Source organism: Cygnus atratus, chromosome 13 (assembly GCF_013377495.2).
Source record: "Cygnus atratus isolate AKBS03 ecotype Queensland, Australia chromosome 13, CAtr_DNAZoo_HiC_assembly, whole genome shotgun sequence".
In the NCBI taxonomy this organism is placed as follows: domain Eukaryota; kingdom Metazoa; phylum Chordata; class Aves; order Anseriformes; family Anatidae; genus Cygnus; species Cygnus atratus.
The window spans coordinates 17489372-17498409 of record NC_066374.1 but is presented as its reverse complement, the minus strand read 5'-3'; positions in this window follow the sequence as shown (position 1 = coordinate 17498409).

Sequence of the window (9038 nt, the reverse complement as noted above, 5' to 3'; positions counted from 1 at the left end):
ATGTCTATGCTCTTCCAGATCTTGTGGAGGTGAAACTGAAGATGGTCATGACCATGTTTGCCTGCTTGATGGGCAGAGGAAAGAAGTGAGTATAAAAGGGTTGATCCCTGTAAAAATTAAAATAAACACCAAAACACAACAAAAACCCAACCTGCCACCCTGGGTGCATGAGTGGCAGACCAGCTGTGTCCATGCTGAAATGCTGTTGGCCTAGGAACTCTTGAATCACAGAATCACAGAATCATCTAGGTTGGAAGAGACCTCCAAGATCACCTAGTCCAACCTCTGACCTAACACTAACAAGTCCTCCACTAAACCATATCACTAAGCTCTACATCTAAATGTCTTTTGAAGACCTCCAGGGATGGTGACTCACCACCATTTTAAAGACCTAAGGGATGGTTGAAGTTCAAAGGATGTTGTTTGCTTTGTGAGACAAAATCCCATCAAAATTCTCAGGGAGAGGAGTTTTAACCAACAGATATGCTCTTTTCCCAAAGGAAAGTTTGATTTATCAAGTCAATGCAATCGTAACATACCAGTACCTTGAACGCTGCTATGGAGCTGTCTGTTTTCACCACATTATTTCTCTGATGCTTGGTGTTGTCCCCACCCCACCCCCGAGGGCTCTGAGGTGGTCAGTATGAGTTGTAATGGGAATGGATCTTATTTCTATCTGTAATCCAGATTAACTGCTGTCATTTGGTACAAACTCATTCTGGGTTTGACCACTTCCTTAACTTCGCAAACAAAGCTACCACACAAGTAGGAACATGCAGACCAGCTCACGATGCTAAATGAGAAAGGGGTTTTTGTTTGTATTTTTAAGTTAGACTATATAAGAGAATACCACTATACCTGGGCTAGTCCCAGTAAGTCATGATTGATACCATGTTGCTGATGGCACAGTTGCACATGAAAATGGAAGTGAATTAACTTTTGTATGTATTTTGGTTCAGTTGTGTGTACCTAGAACATAATTTTTACAAAAAATATGCGTGTGAAATATAACTTCTTTATTTACAATTTTGTTGGATATAAAACCATACTACCTTGTGGGGAGGTTCTTGGAAGGGAAGAGGCAAATGTTATGAATAGTAGGGTTCAAAAACCTGAAGAGCAAATGTGCTGGAATATAAAATTCTTTTTACAGATAAAATGAACCATTGAAAAGTAATATGACAGTAGTGTTGTCTCAACATGAAGGTTTTATAGTAGAAGGTAGTTATGAGTCTATATAACATGAGGTTACAGCTGCAAAGTTCATTATTACTGTCATGAAGTTGTCCTTAAAAGTGATTTGTTTGGGGTGGGGGTGGGGGGGAGGGGAGAAGGGTCATATTTGCATTGATGTGAGACCGTCATTACCATCAAGGTTTCCCATTCGAATATAGGAAAAATTCAAAGTACTGTCAAAACAGTCTTATAAAGTCACTACATATTTTCAGGATTTATGTTAATCAGACTACTTCTTTTGAACCTGGTGCAATATGGAAAAAGGACTGAAAGCACCTTCCATTTCAGACCTCCTCTTCTTCATCACTCTTGCCTTGCAGTTTCACATGATGCCTCTTCTTTCTTCGTCACCGACTGATGCTGCAAAGGAAGGACGATACGCTTAGACTGGCGAAACACCAACTCCTCTGCTGAGAGGACATGGGGAGCCCCGTACCTGGAGGGAGCTCCCCACAGCACTGCCTGGCCCCCGGCTTACCCCCTGCCACTCTCCAGACCCTGTCCTCGTCCCTTCCCCTCGCCCCCCCCAGCAAAAACAGCGCAAATCAGCTTTTCTCACCTGATGGACGTGCAGAAGAGGTCCAGCTGGAGGTGGGCACCCTGGGCAAACAGAGCTGAGCAGGCAAAGGAGCGGCCAGACAGGCTGCACCCCTGCTTACAGGGAGCTCAAGCCACTGCCTGGACCGCAAAGTACCCGGGACGCCAGGGCACTGGCTGGGCCCCGAGTTACGGGGCAGCCCTGGTCCCAAAGGCAAACAGAGGCTCCTTCTCTCCGATTCCGGGGCACCCTGACCGTGACCCTGCTAATGGGACGGTCACCCCACACCGGCTGCCAGCGGAGCACAAAGGCTCCCAGACCCAGAGCCCTGATTACAGGCAGGTCGACACCCAGGGAGCCCCAGAGCTCGGCCTTCCCCCACACCAGCAGGAATGACTTCTCAGCAGCCAGGCGGTGGAGCGGCACGGCCAAAGGCCGGGGGCCGGGATCCCGGCCCCGATTACGGGCAGGGCACACCTGGCCCCGTACATCTCGGCCCTGCGCCTCGAAAGGCTGGGGCCACAGGTACCCCCCTGATTACAGCAGAGGCCCTACAAGCACCTCCCGTCGAGGGCAGGGGACATGCACAGCCCCATCTACAGCATGGTCCCCCCACGCTTCACCGCTTTCCAAGCAAGCCACACGGAGCACAAGGCTCCGGCCTAGGCCTGAGGTACAGGCTGACCCTCCTGGCTGCAGCACAACACCATGTCTTCAGGAGCCCAGGGAGCCACCTCTGTGCTAACGGCAGGGAGGTCACCCCAACCAAAAGCAACACCAAAGGCGATGGGACTATGCCCGCCTTCTGGCACACCACTTCCTCAGCCTGCCCCCTCTAAGGAGGCAAGACTGGGGTCGTTCCTGCTGGTGGGCTAAAGCAGCTGGCTGCAGCACTGCAGCCACTTCGACCCTGCTTACAGGGGGAGCTCGGGCTGCTCCTGGGGACAGAGGGCTCCAGGGCTCGTGACACACACCCCGACTACAGGGCGTCACGCTGGCAGGGCGCCAGAAGGACAGGCGTAGACCCAGGCCCTGGCTACAGGCTGGTCTGCTACCAAGTGGCTTGGCCCTGTTCTAGGAAGGAAGGGGCGAGCCCAGACTCTCCCTCTGCTCGGGGCCTGAAAGGGGACCCCCCTGTGTCTGCACAGAGCCCTTCGTTCCCTCCTGGGAAGCCAAAGCTAAGCAAGCTGAAGCTTTTTTAACACTCACTCACCCACCCCAACAAGGACAAGGATGGGGAGAGGGACAGGGTCAGGGGCAAACTTGACTTTCCAGAAGAGAAACAGAGCTCCGTGCAGACACCATCCAGGGTGGGGCGGGGGACAACCCCTACCCACAAGCTGCACAGGAGAGCCTCAGACCCACCCCCTCGGGGCTGCATGCCATGACACGCACCCCGCCTATGGGGTGTCATGCTGGCCACAGGCAGAAAGACGCCAGGGCCGGAGGAGTCAGGTGGGCAAAATGGCCCTCCCCTGCTTACAGGGTGGCCTTGGGGTCCAGAGAGCTCCAGTTCCCCCTCGGGTGCAGAGACAGTGACACTCACCCTCCTTACAGGGTTGCCACCCTCTCCAGGCAGCCAAAGGAGCAGCATGGCAAAAGGCTGACTAAAGCAAAAGACCAGAGCCCTGGTTACAGGGAGGTTGCCCAGCACAGAGCTGGCCAGGACACCAAAGGTGCCGGCCATGCTTTTCTTACGTGTCCGCAGACCTGACGACTGGGACAGCCATTTGCTCAGCGTGCCTTTCTCTTTGCTCCTCTGCTCCTCTTCTTCATCACTCTTGCCTCGCAGTTCCACATGATGCCTCTTCTTTCTTCGCCACCGGCTGCCGCTGTAAAGGAAGGACAACACGCTTAGACCGACGAAACACCAACTCCTCTGCTGAGAGGACATGGGGAGCCCCATGCCTGGAGGGAGGGGGGCTCAGAGAGGTCACCCAGTGCAAAGCTGGCTAGGACACCAAAGGTGCCAGCCATGCTCTTCTTACTTGTCCGCAGATCTGACGATCGGGACAGCCATTAGCCCAGCGTGCCTTTCTCTTTGCTCCTCTGCTCCTCTTCTCCATCACTCTTGCCTCGCAGTGCAATTCCACACAATGCCTCCCTCTTCTTTCTTCACCACCGGCTGCTGCTGCAAAGGAAGCACGACCCGCTTAGAGTAACGAAGCACCAACTTTTCTGCCTGTCCCCACAGCCTAACTGAGGGGTTTACCTCTGATTTTCCCTTTTATTTTCTCCATTTTCTCGCGTATGTTACCTTTAAATTTCCCTCCTCTAATGTTACTATTTTTTTTCTCCTGTATTGTGTCAGTTTCCCCTATAAATTAGTTACATTGTTTTTGTTTACTGCCTCTGATATCCTGATTTTAGTCAGGTTACCTGCCATAATATGCTTATTTTTTCTCTGCATATTACCTCAGCTTTTTTTTTTATCATTTTAATATTCTCCTCTTTTCCATTAGCTAATCTTTTCCCTTCACACCCTTTCACCTTCCCCTCTTTTTTTTCAAAAATGTCTGAAGTAATTTTTTCCCTTCCAGATTACCTCTTCTTTCCTCTAATATATATATATATATATATATATATAACCTTTGTCCCGTTAAATAAGTTTTTCCATCAAAGATTACTCATTTTATGACCACTAATTTTTTGTCATTTTCCTTCAAGTTGTAAACTTAGTTCCTCTCGTAGTTCCTCTCTCTGTGATGTTTCCTCAGCTTCTCCCCCCCCCCACAATGTGTTGCTTTTTTTCCTTAATTTTCCTCCGATTTTCCCCTAACGGCGGCTATATCCTGTATGCTACCTCACATTTTCTCCTCAAAATGTGATAGAATTCTGATTTGCTTTCCATAGCTGCTCTCTTTTTCTCTAACTTTTCTCATCTTTTCCCTCCAATATCATCTTATCACCCTGAAAATTCTTTCATCTCCCAACCTGCCCCGAATTATCACCTTTCATCCGTTTCTTCTACCTTTATATATTCGCCTCCTAGATTACATCAGCTCTTCCCACAAAAAAATATCTTTGTCCATCCAAATTTGTTTCAGCTTCATGCAAAATTTCTCATTTTGTGAACACTAAATTACCCCAGAATTCCCTTCAAATTGTAACTTCTTTTCCCCTCCAAGCTACTTCAGCTTTTTCCCCAAATGTGTACCCTGTGATGCAACTTAAATTTCCTCTCAATAGCTGCTCATTTTTTCCCTGTAAATTACCTCTTTTCCTCCAAATTTGCTCATCTTGTCCCCTCTAAATTACCTCAGATTTTCCCACCTAAGTTCCCACAAGTTTTCCACTAAAACTGTCACTTTTACCTCAATATATCCCAGAAAGAAAAAAAAAATGCTCCTTTTAACCTTGTTTCCTCAGAAATGCTATATTTGACCCTTCTAATTTTCTTTAGCTTTTCCCTAAAAAAAATAAACTCATTTTGCCTACAAATTACCTCAGCATTTTCCTCAAAAAAATGCCACATTTGTCCCTCCTTACTTACTTCAGCTTTTCCCTGGAAAAAATGCTCATTTTTGCCTACAAATTACCTCAACATTTTCCCGAAAAAATGCCACCTCTGACCATTCTAACTTACTTCAGCTTTTCCCTAAAAAAATGTTAATTTTTGCCCAAGTTACCTCAGATTTCCCTTCAAAAAAATGCCACCTTAGTCCCTTCTAACAAACTTTAGCTTTTCCCTTAAAAAACTGCCATCTTTTTCACACAAAGTACCTCAACATTTTCCTCAAAAAATGCCACCTTTGACCCTTCTATGTTTCTTCAGCTTTTTCCTGGAAAAAAAAATGCTCATTTTGGCCAACAAATTACCTCAACATTTTCCTCAAAAAATGGTACTATTGGCCCTTCTAACTTACTTCACCTTTTCCCTAAGAAAAATGCTCATTTTTGCCTAAGTTACCTGAGATTTTCCTTCCAAAAAATGTCACCTTTGTCCCTCCTAATCTACGTTATCTTTTCCCTAAAAAAAAAAGCAGCTCATTTTTTCAGACAAATTACCTCAACATTTTCCTCAAAAAATGCCACCTTTGTCCCCTCTGACTTCAGCTTTTCCCTGTAAAGAAATGCCAATTTTTGCCTACTAAATTACCTCAGATTTTCCCTGAACCGCTTTTCCCCTCTATATTATTTTAAGTTTTCCATGCAAAATTTCACCTCTCTCCTAAGTTATGTTAGCTTTCCCCTCAGAACACATTTATTTTGTGCCCTCCAAATTAGCTCATATTCTCCCCCCCAAATACTTGTCCCCTTTGAATTATCTCATATTCCGAAGCCCCTCAAATGCTCAGTTTGTGCTCTCTATTTTGTATCAGCTCTTCCCACTCAAAAACGTCACAATTTCCCTTCTAATTTACTTCAACTTTTCCATCTAAAAATGTTCATTTATCCCTTGTAATTTATATCTGATTTTCCCCACAAAATGTCCCAAGTTACCTGTCATGTGTTGTCCCCCCCCACCCCCCCAGCCCAGGACGTCTTTTCGTTGCAAATTTCCTCAGATTTCCCTCCTCCTCAAAAGGCTTATTTTGTACCCTCTAAATTACCCCAGCTTTTCCTTCCCAAAACGTCACCTATGTTTACTCTAATTTTTCTGAGGTTTTCCCTTTAAAACGCTCATTCTGTCTCTCTCTGTCCACATTACCTCTGATTTTCGCTGAAAAATGTTCATTTTGTCCCAGGTTACCTCAGGTCATGCCCCCCCACCCCACACCCGTGTCCCCCAGCAGCGACGGGCCGTGCAGCAGCAGCCCCCCCCAGAGGGGCACCCACAGGTAACTGGTTTTAGGGCTGAGAGAGGTTTGTTGTTGTGCGCCCCATCTCATTTTTGCAAATTAATATGCTGAGGTTCCACTATATTTAAATCTGTATGCTCTAATATTTAATCAGAAATTGTGAGAGAAGCTTTCCAGGGCTGCTTCATAACCCCTTTCAGAACTGGAATGGGGGAAGGAGAAACTCAGTAGCAGGTGATAAAGTTGATACTGCTTTTTGTTACCTTGTTCTGCAGAATTCTAGGGCAATGCAAGTAAATACCTGCAGATTAGCTGCATGTCAGCTCTGTGTGGGGCGGTAGAGGCAAGAATGCTAACTTATGAATTGATCTGCACTTCCTAGCTAACGCATTGCCCCTCTGAAGCAAATTGCCAATGCTCAAACAGTTTAACAGCGTCCTGAGCCCAGGCAATTTTGTGAGCTGCTATTAAAGGACTGGGAAGGCTAGAAAGACTAAATGTTTTAGGAGAAATCAGATAAGATAGATGGTTCTTCCTTTTTGCTAAAGCGGCTTAAACCAAAGCAGAGCTGAGACTACATGAACACTTTCCATGCCGCCATGGGCTTGCATCGCATCTAGGCTGTGTGCTTGCTGGGTCTTAGCCCAGGCTCTGAGCCTCAACTTGTTCTTTCTGCCTGTGCTCAGGTACATGCTGAACGTCCTCGAGGACCTGGGTGACGGTCAGAAAGCCAACGATGACATTATAGTCAGCTGGGTAAACCAAACCCTGAAAGAAGCTGGCAAGTCCACCTCCATCCAGAACTTCAAGGTGCATGTTTCCCTCTTACAATCAAAAAGAACACAAGCTTACAAGTCGTGGATTTAATTGATGCTATTCTAACATCAAGCATAGTCTCACCTGATTATTACTAAAAAGCAAAAAAGGAAGAGGAATGTAAGTATTAGTTGATTGGTCCTTCGTTATGCATGCTAGCTATTAGCCCTAACAAATATTAATTGCAATTTTAACTGTTGGTAATGTGGACCTGACATTCAAAGGTCAACTTGTGCATTAAAGGCCATTTCCACTACTGTGGAAAAAGAACACGGCAAAAGATCAAAATACCTCTATAAAACAGAACGGTGTGGCTGGACTGCTGCACTTCATGAAGACTAAATAGAATCTTACTAAAAAGAGGGTGGCAGGTGAAACTGTTGGATAGGGCAGGAGATGCTGACCTGTCATTCAACTAGCATACATACCTTTGGAAAAAGACCCAAAAGGAAGTTTAACATACAAAGAGCTCACAGAAACGCATTCATAACAGACCAACACCTTGCAACAATGCTCTTTTCATCACCCTGCAGATTTTTCTCAGAAAATCCCATCACTCTCAGCTTTTTGTACAATGAATCAATGCTTAGGGGGCTTCGTGTAGTAGAAGCTTGGCATCAGAACTGAATGCCAGAGCCTGGGGCTGGGACCCACTCTTAGCATCGTTACTTCCAGAGTTGGTCCCTAGCTGTAAGCTTTGGGTTTAGAAGGAGCTGTTTTGGCTAAGTAAGGGGGAAGATGTCTCAGTTGTGCTGAATTGTGGTGGGCTTCCATCCTTACAGGGCTCTGCGCCCTGGAAATGGCACCAGACAGGGTTGCTTCTGCCTCGGCATGTGCGGGTTGGCCTCAGCTCTGGGCTCGCCTTCCAATGCCTTTGCATGGCCAGGCTGCATGTTCAGAGCCTGTGTGTTTTGATGGATCTTTCATATTCCCTGCAAGCTTCATTTTTTGTGGATGAAAACTAGCCACAGCTTCCTCCTGAGCATGCTGTGTACAACATGCAAAGTATTTCACTTGCTTCTTTACCATAGCTCTGCAGGAGCAGTTGAGTTGTGGTCCTATTCGGTGTTTAATGGGGTGGTGGTGCAACATGGCTAGGAATAGTTTCTGCAAGCATCCAGAAGAGACCAGGTTCTTCTATCTTATCAGACACTTCTAAAGAGAATCAGAAAAATGATTTACCTAAGTTCTTAATTATTTTTCCATTCCTGATTATAATGATTATATCCCAGTGTTCTGTCATCTTTGATGAATTTAGCAATAGTAAATAATGTTAAGGCCTGACAATATCCAACTTATAAACAATTATACGTTTCCTCTGGACCAACCCTCATAAAAATCTTAGTTTCAGCTTCCTGTGGGCCTTTTTTCAATGAAGTTTGAGAAATACAAAAAACTTCTAACAGAAACAGTTAAGTGGAGAACTGAGGTCACCACCAAGACTCTAACTTGATTTCAATGCCATGTTAGCCTAATTGTCGGCTCAGTATTGGATCTGAGCCTCCATGACAGTCACACCACTTACAAGATGGCTCAGTATCCCTACAGTAAGCAAGGAAAATTCCTCCAGTTTCTCAAAGAGGAATCCTTAACTCTTAGGTCCCTATTTTGTGCTACTTTTTAGTCCCCTTTGAATTGGAGAGGAGACGAAATAGTGCTCACGTTGCCAGGCACCAGTCTGCACTGGGAAGGGGCAATTACCATAA